The sequence below is a fragment of the Saccopteryx leptura genome, chromosome 1 (assembly GCF_036850995.1).
Source record: "Saccopteryx leptura isolate mSacLep1 chromosome 1, mSacLep1_pri_phased_curated, whole genome shotgun sequence".
NCBI classification, from domain to species: domain Eukaryota; kingdom Metazoa; phylum Chordata; class Mammalia; order Chiroptera; family Emballonuridae; genus Saccopteryx; species Saccopteryx leptura.
The window spans coordinates 25,997,880-26,019,368 of NC_089503.1; positions in this window are offsets into that span (position 1 = coordinate 25,997,880).

A 21,489-nucleotide genomic window follows, 5' to 3' on the forward strand; every position below is an offset into this window, starting at 1 on the left:
AGAACCTTGTTACTTAAAGTTGTCTCTATGTTAGTTTTGACATACTCGTGTCTACCTTTTGTGAAACTTGCTTTCCAGATAGTTGCTTAAGTTCATGTATGTACACTTGGCTCTTTCATTAATCTCTTCAAACTATGAAATGTTTTGCATAAACCTCCACCTAATCATAAATCACTTTGAACTTACATTAAGTAAGGTCACGGTAAAGGTATAGGTCATCAGACATTTAAAAGACAACGCTGATTATAGACCCTCTTAGGATATCATCCCTTTGCCTGCAAAATAAAAACAAGTTTAGCCTCCAATGCTATTTCTGGCTTTCTTTTCTTTCTTTATTCTTTTAAATTATTGAACCAGAAGTTTTCAGGGTGAATGGACAGAATCTGTGTAATAAGAGCAGGAAGAATTTTTTAAATCCAAGTCAGGACTGTGGGAGGTAAAGAGGCAGATAATAGTTCCTCTCATTGTAAATATTCATAACAGCAACAGCAACAACAAAAAACAAAAGGAGAAACATCAAGCCAGCAGGGTTTTTAAAGACTACTTTTTTTTTACCTTTTTCTGTAGCTTTTGCAAAACCAGGATGAGCTTGACGGTGACTGACTGTTGCTAGAAAATCTTAAGTTTCAACTGCTCCATCGACATAAAAACCAATACATTAAAGACCTCCAGAAAACTACACCCTCCCATGCTTCCTCTCTCATTCAAAGACACATTAACACCCACCATGTCATTGGGGCTAGAAACCTTACCTTGTTTTTGGCAGCCTCCTGTGTACTGTTTCTGTACACAGGTCAATCACTGTGTGCATGACATTGCATTGTATGTATTTATTATTATTCTTGCCTCTCTTTCCAGCTACTTAAACACAGAAACCATTCCGTGGTTGTTTGTCCTCTAGTGCTCAGCACAGTGCTGGCACAGGGTAAGCACTAAGTAAATGAATTTCACCTCTTCCCTTTCCCTAGATCTTCAGTTCTGGTCACCAAGTCTTGTCTAATTTTTTCTCTAAAATGTCTCTTGAACCCTCTGTTGGGCAGATAAAATGTATTATGCTCACTTTGTGTGTTGAGAATCCTTGTAGCCTGGGGCTTGGTTTTGGGATTAAGCCTTTCCCACCCTTTTTGATGTGGGGTGGTACAATCCCATCATGCCTCAGAGAAGTGACTTTGTATTAGAGACTTCCCTGTTTTGTATATTGGATTAGAGGTTGTGAAGCTACAATATAAAATGGGGGCAGAACGAGAGTTTGCGCTCTTGGTTCCTGGGATGATTAGAGGAGAGAGCAGAGCAGAGAGCAGAAGGAGGTCATGTGGAGTAGGCCAGGAGAAGCAGCCAAGATGGCTGAGTGCTGAGTGAGAAGAGAGTTGGTGCAGAGTTTGTGCAGGGAGAAGGAAGGAGATGGGAAACAGAGGTGAATAAGGCTGGTGAGCTAGAAACCTTTGATTCTAGGAAACTCGGATAAGTCAGTAGCTTTGTGAGCACTGAATGTGAGTGGGTTTTGGAGCCCAGTGTGTGTGTTTTTACTTGCCCGCCGGGTGCAAGCTAGAATTAAAGAAAATGGCCTATCAGTTTTTGGCTCCATTGTTTCTTTACCGACTGTCCGAATCCAATGCGAACCTGCATAGGCTGGGCTGCTTTGATAGTGGCCCTGGCCGTGGCTTCTGGCTTTACACCCTCCCTCTCCCTCAACCTTCAGACCCTTGTCACTCTAACTAGGACTATCCAGAATCTCCCATGAACTGTTTTCTCTGACTCAGGCTCACAACTCCACCTGCCCTCCATATAGATGCCAAGCTACCTTTCTAAAACCCAGTCACCCCTTCGTCTACTGCTTTCCATAGTTGCCTAGCATTGGGAACAGAGCTCGCATTGCTCTGCCTGGTTCACAACACAGCCTGCCTGCCCAAGTTCATCTCCGGAAACTTGCCCTTGTGGTGTCTTAACCTCTAGCCATTCCAAACAACTGACCAACTAATCAAGAAATATTCCTTTGGGCCTCTTTGGTTTCTTCTTTCTCCTTCTTCCATTAAAAATGCCATTCCCACTCTCCTCAGAAAACTCCTACTCACCTTTTCATGTTTAAATTAAAGTATCACTCCTGTGAAGCCAAATTCACTAAATATTTGCTTATAGATCTTCCTCTGCCACTAAAGTTTGTGCCTCTTAAGGGTAGGGACTGTTTCTAAATTATTATTATTATCGTACACCTGGTACCAAATTCCATTTCTGACACCACCATAGGCATCAAAAATCTTGTTAAGAATAACTGCCAAACAGAATCTAGGATTCTTTGGTATTCTGAAGTCCTAACTGGCACCTTCACTTTTACAAAAGCTGGATTCCTGCTCTTCAGGACGACTTCCCAGATGTGTTATTTTAGTACGGACTGGAAACTCTCCAGCATCTGTGTTCAAAGTCACAGGCATGATCGCATCTCTTTTTAAGCAGCTAAAATAAGTGAATTAGTAGTTTGGTGCAAAGTCTCACTTTTGAACCCATACAAGATGATGATCAAAATATATTAAGTAGAGCAAGGAGCACTTCAGCACTTCCCCAGAATTTCCTTTCCAGGTCACAGCTCAATCCCCTTAGAGCCTCAGGCTGCCAAGCCCAGGAGGAGATTGTATTCACAGTTTATCTTGGAGACACTGGAATGTGGGCTCATTCTCACACTGAAAACCTCCTACCTTTGCCACACTGGGCCTGCCCTTGATTCTCTCTTAGGCTGGAATGGTTTTGAAATTTCAGTCCTTTCTGGTTTGTGACACCATCAACTTGCCACTTCCTCCCTTTATAGCCACATAACCCCTGAATCCAAAGAGGGGAAACAGTATGTGGTCAAAGGCCCCAATGTCCACAGAGGCCAGGCTTGAAATGAGCCACTACCTAGCACCATGCTGTCGTCACGTGGCAATAACCAGTATTGCCGGAGTTTACAATATTTTAAGAGGAGGAGAAAATGTGATTTAAATAAATAAGTAAATGGCCCTGGCCGGTTGGCTCAGTGGTAGAGCGTCGGCCTGGCGTGCAGAAGTCCCAGGTTGGATTCCCGGCCAGGGCACACAGGAGAAGCGCCCATCTGCTTTTCCACCCCTCCCCCCCCCTTCCTCTCTGTCTCTCTCTTCCCCTCCCGCAGCCAAGGCTCCATTGGAGCAAAGATGGCCGGGCGCTGGGGATGGCTCCTTGGCTTCTGCCCCAGGCGCTAGAGTGGCTCTGGTCGCAACAAAGCGACGCCCCGGAGGGGCAGAGCATCGCCCCCTGGTGGGCGTGCCGGTGGATCCCGGTCGGGCACATACGGGAGTCTGACTGTCTCTCCCCATTTCCAGCTTCAGAAAAATACAAATAAATAAATAAATAAATAAATAAGTAAGTAAATGAATAAATAAGTCTCCCTACTTTTGAATGCCTAGCTCAAATTTTTTTCTTTTCTTTTTTTTTTAAGACCTCTTGTGCCAAACAAAAGTTATCAGAGGTCCTGTTTGTCCCATGGGCCATCAGTTTGTGACTCTTAGTTTCATGGGTGGCACTCACTGATCATCCCTGATTGATACCCTTTCCTACCACATTTGAACGCAACTTGAGAATCTACCTAGACACCATTTTCCAGAGAGACAATGTAACAAACGTCAGAACTTCACAGCAGTTGTCACCTCTTTACCATGTCTGTTCCAGGCTAACTAATACTATTCCACAGAAACAGGACATCACAAAATGTCCCACAGTCCCTCCCCTCCCCTCTCCTCCCCTCCCTCCTCTCCCCTCCCCTCCCCTCCCCTCCCCTCCTCTCCCCTCCCCTCCCCTCCCCTCCAGAGAAACTGCTGGGGGCACACACTCCAATGTCAGAAATTTTTCAGTTCTGTTTCTAGAGCTCAGTCTACAAACTAATCTCATTCCTTTGCGCCTTGACTCTGCTCAGTGACCTTTTAAACGCCACTCTAGCTCAATTAAATAAACATCTTTTTCTTTTTCTTCTAGTCACTCTTGGCCTTCACCTCTCCTTTCAACTTTTTCTTTCTTTTTTTTTTTTTGAAATCTCAACAGCATTTCCGTAAACACCTTGTCCTGATTAAAGGCAAAGCCTGGCTATTTTTCTCTACATAATTCTCTAATCTGATGATGACGGATGGAAAAGCCTTTCCATACAGTGATCTCAGACCTCAGGGGTGCTGTGAAGCCTCTGTAAGCCCTGACTTCCTGTAAAGCGGCTTGCTTTGTTTTCACCTAAATTTGAATGTGTGGAAGAACGAGTTCCCATTCATTCCAATTAGTAGAAAACAATCACATCCCCACATAAAATTAAAGCTCAGCAGACACCTTTCCTTGGGAAGATGTGAAGCTGAACACTTAATTGAAGCCAAACAAAAGCATTAAGAAGACATATTTCTCTAGAGCTGTGCTTCTTCAGGGCCCTTGAATGCCGGGCACAGGCTCCCGTCCTAGCCAAGGTGAAAGATTCCTTGCTGTCTTTAAGGATCACCATTAAGAAAAGAACAGCAGTTGCTCTATTGAGTTTTCTTTGTCAGGGGCAGAGGGAGGAGGAATTATAGCTTCATCTCTTGGAGAGCAGTTGTGTTAGTTTACAAGGGCTGTGTTGGGCAGATAAAATATATTATGCTCACTTTGTTAAAGTTGGCACGTCGCCCAGGTGATGGTATTGGTTACCCTTCTTGCTTGAGATGGGGTGTGATTATATTAATGTGGGGGGGGGGGGACAGGCTGTAAGCAGGCTGGGTCGCTATGGCTTACTGCTTAGTTTTAAGACTAAGCCTTTCCCCACACCCTTGACTGATTGCATGATGTGGTGTGGTACACTCTCATGAGGAATCTTATTATGCCTCAGATGAGTGACTTTGTATTAGAGACTTCCTTGTTTGTATATTGGATTAAAGGTTTTGATTTCTGCACTATAAAATGGGGCAGACTGGGAGCTTGCTCTCTCAGTTCCTGAGATTAGCATTAGAGAGGAGAGCAGAGAAGGCCATGTGGAGGAGGCCAGGAGAAGCAGCCAAGATGGTGGAGTGCTGAGGGAGAAGCCAGTTTATACAGTTTGTGCAGAGAGAAGAAGTTGGGGAACAGAGGTGAATAAGACTTGTGAGCTAGAAACCTTTGGTTCTAGGAAACTCGGATAAGTCAGTAGCTTTATGAGCACTGAATGAGTGGGTTTTGGAGCCCAGTATGTGCTTTTACTTGCCCGCCAGTTGCAAGCTAGGATTAAAGATAATGGTCTACCAGTTCTTGGCTCCATTGTTTCATCACCATCTGTCCAAATCCAATGTGAACCTGCATGTGCCAGGCAGCTGTGATGGTGGCCATGGCTACTGGCTTTACAGGCTGCCATAACAAAGCACCGCAGATGGGTGTCATAAACAACAGAAGTTCATTTCCTCACAATTCTGCAGGCTGGAAGTTCAAGATCCAAGTATCAGAAAAGTTTGGTCTCTTGAGGACCTCTCTCTTTGGCTTGTAGATGGCCACCTTCTCTGTGTGTCTTCACACGGTCTTCCCTCTGAATGTGTGTGTCCTAATCTCCTCTTACTGGATTAGTCACATTGGATTTGGAACCACCCTAAGGATCTCATTTTAACCTAATTTCCTCTTGAAGAAGCTATATTCAAATATAGTCATATTTTCTGTGGTACTGAGTATTAGGACTTCCACATATGAATGGGGAGACACAATTATAGGTCATTGAGGATAGCCTATATTAGAGCAGAGTATAAGTTTTAGTGACAAGTAACAGGAAACTCACTCATGCCACTGAGAGCCAATAATAACAATAATTATCATCATCATGCAAAGAAAGAAAAAACTCTGAGGCAGTACCAATTTCCAGGGGAGAGAATCTGGCTCTCCCAGCTTGGGTCACCATGGTGCAATTAGTTATGACCATGACAATGTGATCACCTATATCATATAGGGGTTTGCCCCTGTGAACTGGGGTGATTCCCACACGAAAATGAAGGGGGGAGTGTAGATAGACACGTGTTGCCTGACCTGCGAATTGGGTTGATGTTCTACAACTTGTTGCTATGTGGCTGAAAATATTTCCCTACATGTCAGCACCTATTTCTCTCCTGCTAACTAGCCTGCCGAGATCTTTCTCCCCTTGAAGCATAGACGATGGGTAACTATAGCAACTTGTTGTACAGGTAATTGTTATAAAACATCACCCAGAGGTTAGAAAGCTGTGGAGACCCTGACCCCTTACATTTGACTGGAGCATTAGTTCACAGCTCGGGTGAGTTTCATGTCTCTGGAACAATCGATGTCTTACCTTTTAAAAATAAAGAAGAGTATGTGCACCACCAATTCTGCCTAAAAGATCAGGCATTGAGGTGACCTCAGGAGGTGCAATTTCAAACAAGACTCGCCTTTTCATCTCCCAGGTGTATGACTTGGTTAGGTTTTCATTGCTTCTAATCTTCTCCTTTGTCACCTTGGCTTCGGCTGCCCACCATTTCCAGGAGCGGGCTGATGAGGAAAGACCCAGGTTCAGTAACATCACCATTAGATCTAACAAGGCAGCAGGCCCTCCAATGCACTCAGTTTATCCCCCAAAGCTCCAGCCAGCATGTTGGGCAGCCCAGGACCCTTTGGCTCCTGTGGATTGCTCTTCTCAGTTCATTGTTGTCACCTGGAATTCATGGTCCCAAAGACAATGTCCTTCCTTCTTTCTCTACTTTAAACTAAACATCCAACTGAAATGACTCGCTTTTGAATTGCTGAGATACAGAAACAGACGTAATCCAGAGTTTTATACACACATGTCTTCTCTTACCCACGGTTAGGGAGGCAGCTCAGTCAGTGATAAGCGCGCAGATCCTGGGGCCGGGCTGCCTGGTTCAAAGCCCAGCTCTGCTACAGTAGCTCTCCCTTCAACAAATTATTAACCTCTCTGAGTTCACTTTCCTCACAGAGTTGTTATCATTAAGTGAGCTAATATACCTAAAGGGCTTAGAGCTATACAATTTATTGCTATTATTATCACTACTGTCCTAACATACAATCTAGTCTGAAGGGCCACGTAGGGTTTGTCTGTGATAAAATGTAAGGACTTTCCTCTCTGTTCCCCATCCAGGGCATGCTGCTTTCCTGTGCCCTTCTATTGCATCTTCCCCAGTACTCACGCAATACTGGGAGCCCCGTGGAAAGTCCCCTCATCAGGACCCGCCCACAATTCATCCGCTCTCTGGACCTCCCCTTCCACACGTCTCCTCACCCCACTCCTATTCTGTCTCCTCACAGCAGGCTCAGTGTCCAGTCCTTATTGACAATGCTCTGGTTACCCACAGCAGTGAGACGAGAACAGAACTTCTGAGGAATCCTAAACAGCCCAAGGGAAAGCTGAGGTTAAATAATGGCATTGTTTCCCCGAGGCAATGCTAGGATTTAGCAAGACTTCCAAGGCTCAGAATGCACAGCTCCTTCCCGCAGTGCCATAGAGTCAGCCTTGCAGCTCAACCTCAGCTGCCTTTCAACTGAGCAGTGGCCCGCTCACTGGTTTTCCGGCTCTCGACCGGCTTGACTCCATGTCGTCCTCCAGCCTGCTGTGACCTTTCTGAGACCCAAATCCAACCCTGTTCCTCCTCTCCACCAGGCCCCGATGCAGTGTCCTGAGCACATCCCACCATGCCGTGTCAGCCTTCTGTCTTCTCCACACAGCTGCACTGACCTGTCTCTCCTAAGAGACTGTAAGCTCCGTGACAATGAGAACCTTGTCTTATTCATCTTTGTATTCCCACAGTTCACTCCAGCAGAAGTTGTAAATCAATGCTAAGCTGCAGAGTTCCAAATCAAAGTGTTGCAGTTTAGAGATGGGAAAACAATCTAGAACACTTGACACAAACACTTTATTTACCCAAGTGCCTCTCTCTTGCAGGGCACGCTGCTCTCCTGCCATCTTTTACTGCAAGTTCTCAGCAACCAAGCTCTCAGCCCCCCTCGGGTCCCACCCAGCACTGAGAGTGCCACGACAAAGTGCTTTAACAGCCAGTGTTCTGGATTCGCCCTACCTTCTTTTTTAAAATCACCTTCTTGAGGTATGATTGACATATGAAAAGGACAAAGACCTCCTATGACTCAACAGCCAAAAACAAATAGCTCAATTACAAAACAGGCAAAGGATCTGAATAGACATTTCTTCAAAGAGAAAATAAAAATGCTCAAGGAGTATATGAATAAGTGCTCGACATCACTAATCATCACTAATCATCTGATTTACATCAGAAAATGCAAACAAAACCACAATGAGACATCATTTCACACCTGTTAGGATGCCCTTTATAAAAAAAAAAGAGAGAGAGAAAGATAACAAGTGTTGGGCGAGGATGTAGAGGGAAAGGAACCATGGTGGGAATGCAGATTGGCGCAGCCCCTACGAAAAAGAGTATGGAGTGTTCTCTCCCATCTTTCTGTAAGCTCTTTGGGGTCAGGAATCACGTTTTATCAATTCTAGTACTTCCCTCAGCCCCAAGCCCAGAAAAGAGCCTGATCTATAGCAGCACTTGATGAGTGAGTGAATGAGGGAGGGAGGGGGAAGGTGCTATTCTTCGTACACCAAGATGACAGCACTACAACTCTATCAACACTTAACCTTGGACATGCTTCCATGGGTTATATGGGTACATCCATATTCTTTCATCCTTGTTACCAGGGAGCTAACGATTACACTACGGCTCAGTGAGAGCATTCAGCAGAGTCTGATTAGGGACAAAGTCAACTGGCTCTGTCCTTGGCCTACCCATGAGCATCACTCACTTCTCAGCTGAGCCAAGGCCCTTGCATGAAGTCAACTTACTGCATAGCCTGAGAGTGGGACTGAGAAATGTAAGAACTAGTCTTCTCCAACCTGCAATAAAACTGAAAAAGCACACTGCTACATATCAATGAAAAGAGTCTTCCTTCCTTCTTTTCTTCCTTCTTTTCTTCCTTCCTTCCTTCCTTCCTTCCTTCTTCCTTCCTTCCTTCCTTCCCTTCTCTTCTCTCCCGTCTTTCCTCTCTCCTTCCTTCCTTTCATACAGAATAGCAAATGCCATGCTGCTGTAAACTTGAATGCAACAACTTCAGTCGTTGATTAAACTCTTCAGCTTCACTCCCCTGCTAATCAGCCACAAAAGTCTTCAAAACACACGCCAACCTCAGAGAGGTTTTATCACTTAATTACTATTAAACAACCCCACGGGTTAATGCATGCTTGATCTCAAAGGAGTGGCAGTAATTATTATGTTATTTATATCAATTGCACAGTATGAAACAAGCACAGAGAATTCAGTCCTAGAAATATGACACAAGTCTGAGTTAATGGGATATGTTTTCTTGGGACTCAAGAAAAACAACCCTGACCCCTACTACCACTCTCGCAAACATGACTTGTATTCCTTTGGGCTTTTTTTTTCCTGTTAAAATGCAAATAACATATAGGATAAATTACATATCAAACCATGGTCAATCATTTATGCCTTAGATAAGGCTAAATTAATTTAGCCACCATTCTTGGCCACTAGTGTTGATAGAGAATTTAGAGAGAGTACCTGGAGGCAAGGACCTGAGTAGCTGGGGTCAGTCCATCATCGGAGAGGAAGTGGGGAACAAGGCAAAGAGGAGTGTGAGAGGGTCCAAGCAAGCGTCACCTGTTTCATGGCTTTACTGTCTGCGTGACACTTGTAAAATCATGGACAACTGAGTAGAAATAAGAGGTTGAAGAGTCTGACTATAGCTAGCATCCTATTCTGCAGAATTGAGTTACTGAAATTTTCCGCCTCTGATCTTGCATCACTAGTACCCAAGCCCGAGACAGCATAAATTCCCACTCAGTATGCCACTTTATACAGAGTACATGTTCCTGACAAGCTCTGGGTAAATAATTTTTGATAAGTCAAATTATAATATGTGCCAGAAGAGAATTGGTGAGCTTATCTTGAACAGTGAGGATGCCTTGACTATTTTGTAGAAAGGCACGCTTTTATACATCTGGCCTGCTTGCTGAGAGGTACATTTCCTGTGTGTTGCATCTCTCTCTGGAAGGCAGTATATATAAAACTCTTTAATAACTCTGGATTTTAGTTACCAAATGCCTGCTCCGTGGGCAAGTTTCTGCAGGCGTGTCCTGATTATCTCCATACACTTATATGGGATGCACAGGGCAAATATGATCATCCCTAAACTGGTGAGAAATTTTCTCATCTGACAAGTTGATAGAGAAATGAGCAGTCTTCTCTCTTGGGAAATAGAAAGGCTGCTTGCACCTAAGAGAGAGATTTCTTACAGCTAAAAGCTCTTATAATAAGAACAACTGATAACAAGTATATCTGGGCAAAAGCCTCAGTTTTCTTGAAATAGTTAACAGAAACTCAAGAATAGTGTTATATATGTATTATTGTGTTATATGAGGCTAGACGATCTAAATTTGTTTCCGACATGGGTCAACAATCTAAAGGGTGTTGTGCATAGAAAAGAACACTATCTCGTCAACTTAACTGTGTTGGCATATAATGTTGCTTCAGAATATTTTTGATAACAAAAATAATTGGCTTTTTAGGCAGTACCTGGGGGCAAAGGGAAGCATGCCCCCAAACAACTCGGAAATGAACATGCCCACCTACAGGCAAGCCAAATCAATCAATCCTGAACAGGAGGAAGCAGAAAGGCCACTGGGTGCTTTTTTGAAACATAATCAGTGATGTCGGCACTTTGGGGCTTCACTCTGACCTAAAAGAAAAATTCTTCAAAACTATCTGTTTCCTTGTCTTTACATTCCTACTCGACCATCAGCTGATTAATTACACAGCTCAATGCCCAGAAAAGAGGCAATCCAGGCTGAGGCAGGAGTTCTGTCTGATTGTAAATGATCACATTGGCATTCAAGTTTATCCATCGATCTCATGTGAATTGCCTTAGTGAGTATCCATTACCTTAAACCTGATCAATTCTAAACATACGGATAAAGCCCAGTTTGTAGCCTATGGGCAGTGGTACGTTCACAAAGCTGCTGCTGCATTTTACCAACAAGGCTTTCTAAGACTTGACCCTGTCCTTCCCCATTGCTCTCTTCCATTCTTTCACCGTTGCTTAAAAGGTTAACCTCCTTCAGCACTGTGACTCAGAAGCAGTCTGGATACAATACCAAAAGAGCTAGTGGATCTCTTCTTACTTGTGTAAGGAAAAACCTAGTCGCAATGGTTAACTGGCAGCGCAGGCAGAGATGCAAGACTAGACTTGAATATCCTAAAGTGAATGAAATGCTTTAACCCCACGGGACCCTTTAAGAATCTGATAAAAGCTATGGGTCTCCTCTCCACTGAAATGCACAATCACAAGATTTGGAATTTGGGGGTGGCCCAGGAATCCTTTCTACAGACTGTTACTTAAGAAGCCTCATCCCATGCAAACCTCTCATTTGTAGATGATAAAACTGAGGCTCCATGAAGGGAAATGACTAACCCAAGGTTGTACAACAAGTTATAGGCAGAAGCAGAATTAGGTCTTTAACATCTTCAAATCAAGATTCCTGTGAACAAGATTCCTTGTTTGTTGGTGGTGGTTTTGTTTGTTTTTCACTTTATAACAAGTCATCTCGACATCAAGTAGACACAGCCGTAGTGTGGAAACCAGTCAGCACATCCTGCCTGGGCGCCAGTCTCTCCTGGGACCTGGAAAGGAATTTGGAATGGTCTCCTTACCCAGCTGACTCCCTTTATCTAAGCCAAGCTGCCTCTAGTCATCTAATTCTTGAGTCTTCATTCATATCTTTAAAAATAGGAGGTGAGAGGCCCTGGCCGGTTGGCTCAGCGGTAGAGCGTCGGCCTGGCGTGCGGGGGACCCGGGTTCGATTCCCGGCCAGGGCACATGGGAGAGGCGCCCATTTGCTTCTCCACCCCACCCCCCTCCTTCCTCTCTGTCTCTCTCTTCCCCTCCCGCAGCCAAGGCTCCATTGGAGCAAAGATGGCCCGGGTGCTGGGGATGGCTCCTTGGCCTCTGCCCCAGGCGCTGGAGTGACTCTGGTCGCGGCAGAGCGACGCCCCGGAGGAGCAGAGCATCGCCCCCTGGTGGGCAGAGCATCGCCCCTGGTGGGCGTGCCGGGTGGATCCCGGTCGGGCGCATGCGGGAGTCTGTCTGACTGTCTCTCCCCGTTTCCAGCTTCAGAAAAATACAAAAAAAAAAAAAAGCAACCAACAAATGTACAACTAAATGGAACAACAAATTGATGTTTTTCTCTCTCTCTCCCTTCTTCTCACTCGCTAAAATCAATAAATAAAATTAAAAAAAAAAAATAGGAGGTGAGAGAGGAAAGCAGAGTTGACCAACCCACTCCGGGGGAGATTCCAGGAGTCATCAGTGCTTCCCCCTGCAGCCTGAACTATGTTATGAAAACTTCTTATTTGTCCAGTGATGTCAGTCAAAAAAAGTGTGAGCTTGTAGAAATAAAATAGCCAATTTATCTGAACTAATTAGGATGGTCGATGAAAACAGACCATCCAGGGAGCCAGGGGGTCTTCTCCTAACGCACTATCTCTGTAAAACATTAACTAACATGTCTATGATGTGTTGTGTTTCATAAAGTGCTTTCAGATACATAAATTAACCAGAAAAGGGAAAAATAGAAGGAAAAAACAGCAGCAAATCCTTAACATTAAATGTGTTACTTCCAAAACAACTCTGAAATGAAGAATTCGTTTTTAACCCATCAGACTCAGAGAGGCTAAACCATTTGCACAAGTTCCCAGAGTAATTAGCAGATCCAAGATTTAAACCTTGATATCTGAGTAAAAGGCCTATTTTATAGAAGACAAAGTAAGGTCGTCGAGGTTACGTCACTGCTTTCATTCGTGCAGCTCCGAAATTATGGGGCCTATATTTGAACTCACATCCTTAGATCCTAAAATAAGCTATGCATTTCATTGAGTCAATGTTTCTCAACATTCTGTGCAAAGCTCCTAAATGAGAATCACCCAATAGCCTTTTTTTTTTTTTTTTTTTTTGAGAAAAATAGATCTTGAGTAGAGATTCTCCCAAGTGTGGTCCTTGGACCAACAGCATTCACTACACCTGGGAACCTGTTAAAATGCAAGTTCTCAGGCCCTACTCCAGACCTACGGAATCAGAAACACCGGGAGTGGGCCCCAGCACTGTTTAAATGAGTCCAGAGGATTTGAGAACACTGATCTAGTGACCTGTTTTCCCTTAACCCTCTCCATTAAAGCAACTCCTTTACACCTGAGCCTTTCCTAGATAGAACAGTTCTAACATCTACAACCTCATCTTAAAAATCATTGAGAGGAGTTCAATATTTAATCTAAGTCCATCATACTGCTCAAGGCTCCAAACCCAGGGGCCTTGATGGCACTGCATTTCATTTCAGTCTCTTTTCTCCCCTAACACAGTTGGAAATCAGAGGACTCGGGAGTCTGCTGAACAGACTCAACCCAAACACATCCTGAGAGACTGTTTCCTCACAGAGAAGAGAGATCCCCAACTGCATCACTGGCTTAGGAACAGTGAGTGCCTTTGAACAGAATTTATTTATTTTTTTTATGAAGACGCTTGTATTTAAAAAGAAAATAGTTTCCTGCAGGAGAACCGATCAGGGAAGTGTAAGGCGTTGCATTAGAGCTGAGTTAGGCAAGGCGGTGTTGATTGGGGGTCTTTCACAGGTTCCTTATTTGTTGGTGGGTGGCTTGTTTGATGACACTAACTGTTCTTCTCAAGCAGGTGTTGGCCGGATGAAATAAAAACAAATTAAAACGAGTTAATCTGATCTCGGGGAAAACCGACCCTAAACAACGAATTCAGACTCTGTCCACGGTTGTTATTTGCTTGAATTACACGAGTGTGCTAACAAGGGGTGAAAATGTATTCCTTTTCCTGGAGTATGCTATATTTTATCATGGAAAACACAATCAGTGGTACCAAATACAAGTATAATGTTTGCTGGTTAAACTAGCACCATTCTGCATCTCGCAATTTATTGCTTAGCAATTGAATTTACCTGGAGTCGGGATGTGGGTGAGGGTTTCACAAGGAATGATGCAATATTGCCACCATGTGGTCCCCAGATGAAAACGGCTGAGACGGAGCTAGTATCCACCCCAGTTATAATAAAATAGACGCACTGCTTCCCAGGCTGCCCTACACGCTCCCTCTGCGTTTGCAGGTGAGAGGTCAGGCGGAAAAGGAGAGAGGAGCCTGTTTCCAGATGGACACAAGGCGTTAGCCAGATAGCATAGTAGCAAATGGGTAATCAGGTTATCCTTGGGGACCTCATTTTCACCTCTCATTCAGCAGAGTCTCTTCTCTCCCCATCCTGTTCCTTTCTTGTTTGTAGCTAATATATGATTGACTGCAGCTTAGTCCATTTCCATGCCATTTCCACCACTGAGGGTGCCTCCAAGCTCAAATCATAGGTCCCATCTCCATCCTGACCCTTCAAGTCTCACAAAGTGCACATCCAACCATTAAAAACCAAATTTTATCCTGGTCTGTAAGGAGAAAAGGAAAACAAAAGGAGGAAAGTAGAAATTTTAGAAAATTCTAATAGTGATCACTCCATCCATTGGCCTCTCTAGTCTTTGACATGTCTTAACCCTTTATTAACCGTGTCAGAGTTTTTAGTTAGTATGAATATCCAAGAGTCTTACAAACCACCTATACCTTTAGGAAAAATAGACTTCATTTCCTAAATAAATTAAAGGCATATAAGTAAGCATATTTATCTGCAAAGAACAGTCCCCAACACTTGCACTGGTGTGCCTTCAGGGCTCCAGTATCATATGGTTGCTCACCATCGGCCAGTAAAAAAAACAGGGGTGTGTACTATGCACCATGCATGCATCGTGGGCTATCAGGAAGATAATAAACAAAACTGACACAGCCCCAGCTCTCTCGTTGCTCACCGTGCTGGAGGGAAAACAGATATTAAATAAATTTATAGGCAAGATCTGTTCTCCAAAGTGCAATTGTTGGCTCCCTCTGGGTGATTTTCTCCCCTCTCCCAATAGAAGGCAGTGTCGTGTCACAGGAAGACCGTGGGTCTTAAATCGGATCTAAATTTCAAGTCTTCTCATCTGCTGGGAACTTGGGCAGAACATTTAAACTCTTGGAGCCTCAGTTTTCTTATCAATCGAATCAGTACATAAATCTCTACTTCTGGGGGATGGCAAGAGGATGAAATGTGAATTGCATGAAAGGGTGTCAAGTTCCCGGCAAGAATAATAAGTGGTAGCCCCGCCCCTTTCAACCAGCATACTTTTGAGGACTGGATTCTTCGCTTGGCAGCTCTCCGATTGTGACTGTGCCTTGTCGTTGGTGTTCTTTAACAGACGAAGGCTGGATTTAACATCCACCCAAGAAGAATCTGGTTACCCCACATCTTTATAGTTGTCCCCATATTATGAATGACCCCTCTGCCTACAAGGGTCCGCCATATCTCTGCTATTTCTAATTCTCAAGTTTGTGTTTTTGTAAATGCTGCTTTCAAAGCTACACGTCCACGTACACACACACATAATTGTTATTAACTGGAAAAGCTTGTCATTTGCATGGGGGCGGGGATGGAGAATCTCTCTCACGCCCTTAGTATGGCTCTCAGCCTTGGCGTTTTCCGGTCTCAAAAGTCAAATTCAGAATGGCTTTTTCCCTCGTCTGGAAATGAGTTGGCACTGAATGTAAAACAAGACATTTGGGATGACCCCGTGAAGGCAGAAATGGGATTTTTCTAAGAGAATGAGCACATTTCTCTGATTGCTCGAATCAACAGGCTAGCAGCTCCGTCCACCCGTTGTGCTAGTCTCCCGTGCTCCTCTCTGCTCAAGTGGAGCAAAAGGGAAGATTTTCTCTGACATTCCCTCCACCCTGGGAGGCTCTGCACCTGCTGCCAGCTTGACAGAGGTGTCCCCTTCAAGAGGACAGAGAATACTGGGAAGTGTTCATTCCTGAGGAATTTTAAGAAACACAAGACATACACGCACTGTCGCAGAATCGATATTCACTTACACTATACTCAAATGTACAAAAAACAAATAGCTTCTTTTTTCTTAGCCTTCTTATTCCTCTGTAATTGATCTGGTTTTCCTCACCAGCCTTCACCCAGTTGATTTAAAGAGAAAAAAATACAATAAAATGTTTGTCCAGCCTAGTAATTTAGTCTCTCTCTGTCTCGCCTCTCAGCTAAAATCACGCGGATAAATGTGCAGTTTCAGAGGCTGATCCCCCCTGCCCTGCTCCTCCTACAATGGCATCTTCAAGGACGGAGGTGGCTTATGTGACCTCACGGGGGCAGAGGGGAGATGGCTGGGGTCCCTGAGATGTGAGCTGGCGTCTGCTCTCGAGGGCCCAGCTGGGCTGACCCTGCACTGGAGACAACCAAGGCAGCAGTATGTGCCCTGCACGTTCTGCTGATGCCACCCAAATCTGTGGCTGGTGTAACTGATTTCTGCTGGGACAAACGGACATCTCCTGAGGCTGGCCAAGGACCCCGGCCCCGCTGGCCTCAGCAACACTGGCTCCTCTGCCCACTACAGCAGTCCTTGTCTGCCAAGATCCTCGGTCAGACGCTGCACAATTCAATGGGCAGCCCTGGGGGCACGAGGCCTCCTAGGTCCCTCTCAGTTACTTGAGAATCAAGGCAAGTTCAGAAAAGCCAGGATCTGCGCAGCCTGACCAGACTGAGCTGACCAGTGTCCTCTGCCCTTTGCCCACAGTTCACTGCAAAGGCAGTTTGTGAAACAGATCTATACCTGGAATCTCAAAGCTGCTGCTGCTGGCATTCACACACACACACATACACACACACACACACAGATCTATACCTGGAATCTCAAAGCTGCTGCTGCTGGCATTCACACACACACACACACACACTCACACACACACACACACACACACACACAGATCTATACCTGGAATCTCAAAGCTGCTGCTGCTGGCATTCACACACACACACACACACACACACACACTCACACACACACACACACTCTCACACACACACACACACACACACACACACACAGATCTATACCTGGAATCTCAAAGCTGCTGCTGCTGGCATTCACACACACACACACACACACACACAGATCTATACCCAGAATCTCAAAGCTGCTGCTGCTGGCATTCACACACACACACACACACACACACACACACACACACACTTCTCTTCCCCAGGAAGCTCAGGCCCCAGAAGAAAGTTCAAAACCTGTACCTCACCCCCCTCACTTTCTTTCCCCCCTCTCTCCTCCCACCCCCCTCCCACCTCTGTGTCAGAAAGAGTAATGGTAGGTTTTGTGGATTTTCTACTTCCTCTGCAAATTATCCTCCTCTAGACATCAAGACTTGTGCCCTACCTGTCCTAGGCAGAGGGAGGGGCCTCTATAGTTTAAGAATCTTTAGGCTTTGCCCTGGCCGGTTGGCTCAGCGGTAGAGCGTCGGCCTAGCGTGCGGAGGACCCGGGTTCGATTCCCGGCCAGGGCACACAGGAGAAGCGCCCATTTGCTTCTCCACCCCTCCGCCGCACCTTCCTCTCTGTCTCTCTCTTCCCCTCCCGCAGCCAAGGCTCCATTAGAGCAAAGATGGCCCGGGCGCTGGGGATGGCTCTGTGGCCTCTGCCCCAGGCGCTAGAGTGGCTCTGGTCGCAACATGGCGACGCCCAGGATGGGCAGAGCATCGCCCCCTGGTGGGCAGAGCGTCACCCCTGGTGGGTGTGCCGGGTGGATCCCGGTCGGGCGCATGCGGGAGTCTGTCTGACTGTCTTTCCCTGTTTCCAGCTTCAGAAAAATGCAAAAAGAAAAAAAAAAAGAAAAAAAAAAAAAAAAAAAAGAATCTTTAGGCTTTAATTCACAGAGGTCTCTCCATGACATGTGGGATGGGAGCCGGGGGGGACAATTAAGGAAGTGTGGGATATCTTTCCCTCTCTCTCGCTGCAGAATCAGAACATACTACTGTCGATATCAAACCGGGGATATTAACTCTTTCACTTTGTATCCCTCTTTGAACCAGCCTTCGGGGTATGTAGAGAAAGGTAAAACAAGGATGATTCGAACTCTGTGGCTGCATTCTCCAGACCCTGGCTGAGTACCTGCTCCATCCTCAGCATTAGAGACAGTACTGCAGGAAGAACAGACGAGACCTAAGGCATGGTCACAACCTCAAGGAATCTTCAGTGCAATGGTTAGAGACTCTTGAATAGTAATACCAGGTGAGACCTGACTCACACACGTGTGGCGAAGGCAATGAGTGCTCTAGCTGGAGGTTCAAAAGGCACTCTCCCAACCTGACCCCCTCTCCTCTGCTGTTGCAACGTTCTTTATTGTTTAAATCTCTCTGCTGCTTAAAACTAAAATGCCCAGAGAAAGCAAGCAACCTGCACGCTTGACAACCTATTGTCAGGAAGCAGCAGTTCCCTGGGGAACAAGCCCAGTGGATGAGGACACCCACCGGGTCTCAATTTCACACATACCATTTGTGTCCATCATTAGGTTGATTACTTCATGGGTCACATCAGGCTTTACCAAGCAAAGAGCCTCTGATTAAATATTATGCAGAATATCTTGTTTCTGTGAAATATAGTCCACTGTAAAACAAATCTTACCTCAACTGACTTTTTTAACTGTCTGCTTAACTTCAGTAGGACCTCTTAAGAAAATGGTCGATGTCGATATAGTTTTAAGTCAACTTTCACAGAAAAAAAGACTTAAAAGGACAGAATTCGATGTTGCCAGTAGTTACTCTGAACCATGTGTGTATGTGTGCATATCTGTCTTTTTCACTCTGTTCTTTAAGATTAGCATCAACATTTAATTTACAGCCAAATGGAGCATGAAAAAGTGTAACATTCAGAAGTCAAAACATTTTATACTTAATTTTCTATACTTTTTTTTTTTGTAGATCACTTAGCTTTCTATGAAAACAGAAAAGAAACAAGAGAGGAAAGTACAGGCGACCTGCTTACAGACAGGGTCACACAGACAGAGGGACAGACAGCAGAAGGAAGAGACGGTGGCCCATCAGTGCCATCCACATCGTGTTTTCTCCCTCTGAGCCTGGTCCTCACAGATTCTCCTGCAAAAAGATACTCTTTAGTCTTCTGCCCCGTGACCTTCTCCAGCAAATGAATCCTATTATGGGCTGAATGTCTGTGTCCCCCTCAGAATTCACAAGGTGAAACCCTACCCTGCAATGTAACAGTATTAGGTGGTGGGATCCATTCATGACATTCCGTCACCAGGCATTTCGCCTGGAGCTGCTCATACTGCATTTGGGAGGTAGACAGAATTAGAGCAGGTCATGAGAGAGGAACCCCCATAGGTGGGGTTAGTGCCCTCCTAAGCATTATGAGAGAGCTTGCTTCCTCCCTCTACCCCCCAAACCCCCGCCATATGAGGCTACAATGAGCAGTCAGCAGTCTGCAACTGAGAAGGGGCCCTTCCCAGAACCTGGCCATACTGACACCCTGATCTCAGACTTCCAGCCTCCAGAACCGGGAGAAAGAAATTCCTGTCGCTCATAAGCCACTACGGTACTTTGTTATAGAGCCTGAACTGACCAAAGTTCACATTTGCTCTTTTGTCAGGCTTACGGAGGAGGCCAACCCCTCCACTCGGGCCTCCCTCCAGACCTGGGTGATTTCCTCACATGCTAGATTGAGTTTTTCTTCTGTGTGAGCCTCAGTTCTTGGTATTTCTGGCCTTCATTTATGATTTCTTCTTTTTTTTTTTTTTTTTTGGCATGAAATGTCCACTTTAAAGATACAGATTTGGGCCACCCTAAAATTGCCCCCCTGGAAGGCAGTGAGGAGGACATTGGAGCAGAGAGACTTTGCAGGAGATTTCAGTTAGAGACAAGGTTGTGACCCACAGTGGGGGAAGCTCAAAGAAGTCCTTGGGGAATAGGAGCTGAAGTTTCCCTTCTTGCTTGCCTGTTTCCGCAGTGGTTTCAGAGGCACAGGCTGCCTTCCCATCCCTCAGACACAGACCTTAGTGGTAGTCTGTCGATGTGTTCCATCGTCTGGGTCCTCACCACCTAAGTGACAGCATCCTTCCACAACAAGCCTTGGGCACAGTCTGCAAGTGCCGGAAGGCTGAGCGGTAAACCCCTAGAGGGTCCAGAACTGCCCACTCCCACCTGGCCCTGACAATCGTGGCCACTAATGTCGCTGCAGGGTCCCAGGCTGCTGTGTCAGCAGCAGGAAGCAGAGGAGCAGCCGGAGCGCACAGGGCGCCCCCCCCAGGCCACCGCAGGCACTGCACCCTCCTGGGCTGAGCATGCCAAATCCCAGCAAAGCCCTTTTATTCTTACCATGTAATCGTCAGCACATTGCTATTAACGAAAAAAAATTAATTTCTATGGCTGAAAGCCTTCTTAAAAGAGTTTATTAGGCCACTGCTAGCAAAAAAAAAAAAAAAAAAAAAAAAAAAAAAAAAAAAAAAAAAAAAAAAAAAAAAAAAGGAGAGACTGGTTTCAGGGTATGGAGTCTAAACCACCAGCCACACGGCTAGGTAGGAAAGAGAGCATGTTCCTCATCTCAGAGTGCACACGTGTTTGTAGGGGGCAGGGGGAGAAAGAAGTAGTCTAAGGAATTTACATTAGCTCTAGGTGAAGGGCTGAGAAAAGTAGGGCCAGCTCTGGACAGGGGCAGAGTCCACAAAAAGAAGTGTCCGCTCCTGTGGATTGGCTGTGGGCAGCCCCCATGTGAATAAGAAGTAGAAGTTCCTGGAGTCAACGGTTTGGGCTAAAATAATCTGCAGAAATAGCCACCTGGAAATTAATCCAAAGTCCCAGCAGATAGACAGCAGTGTGAGCAGTCTCTCGCCAGAGCCGGTCCCCAGCCGTTAGCAGGCCAGCGGCTCTCTCTTCTCACTCCCCAGGCACTGCCCTATGTGCTTTCTATCTGCGCCAAGTTTTCTATATTAAATAATTATTAAATTTGTGATATTATGCCATGGTGTGTTTATAGAAGAATTCAATCAATCTGAATGCTATTTAGTTGTCTTGGATTTTTTTTAAGCAAATATAAATTAAAGATCAAAAAGGAGGGATAATTCTAAAATAGTCTGGGTAATCTTCAACACAGTTGATTAACTTGTAGGCCGTGGCTTCTCCGCGTGAAAAGTGAGGACTATGTAACTCGTGCATTAACCAACTACAGGTTTTGGAAGATGTTCAGACATCTTTTCAATGTGTCCCCAAAAGCAGTAAACATCTGACTTTAATCACACACCTGTATCTGCACAACCTCCTGCCACCTATAAAGCTTTTTTCAAATGACACTGAGACTTCTTTTGAATCCATGGCTCTACATTCAAAAGAGCACACACATACAGAGAAACACACATTCGGGACTTTTTCAGTGATTTCCAAGTAGAGAGGATACGTAAAGTAAAGAAATGGGTCTTTTATGACTTTGGTGTAAAGACACCGCCCTGCCCCAGCCATGCAATCTGTTTTATTACTATCAGCCAAATATTCAGAGGTCCGCTCACTAGGCGTGTT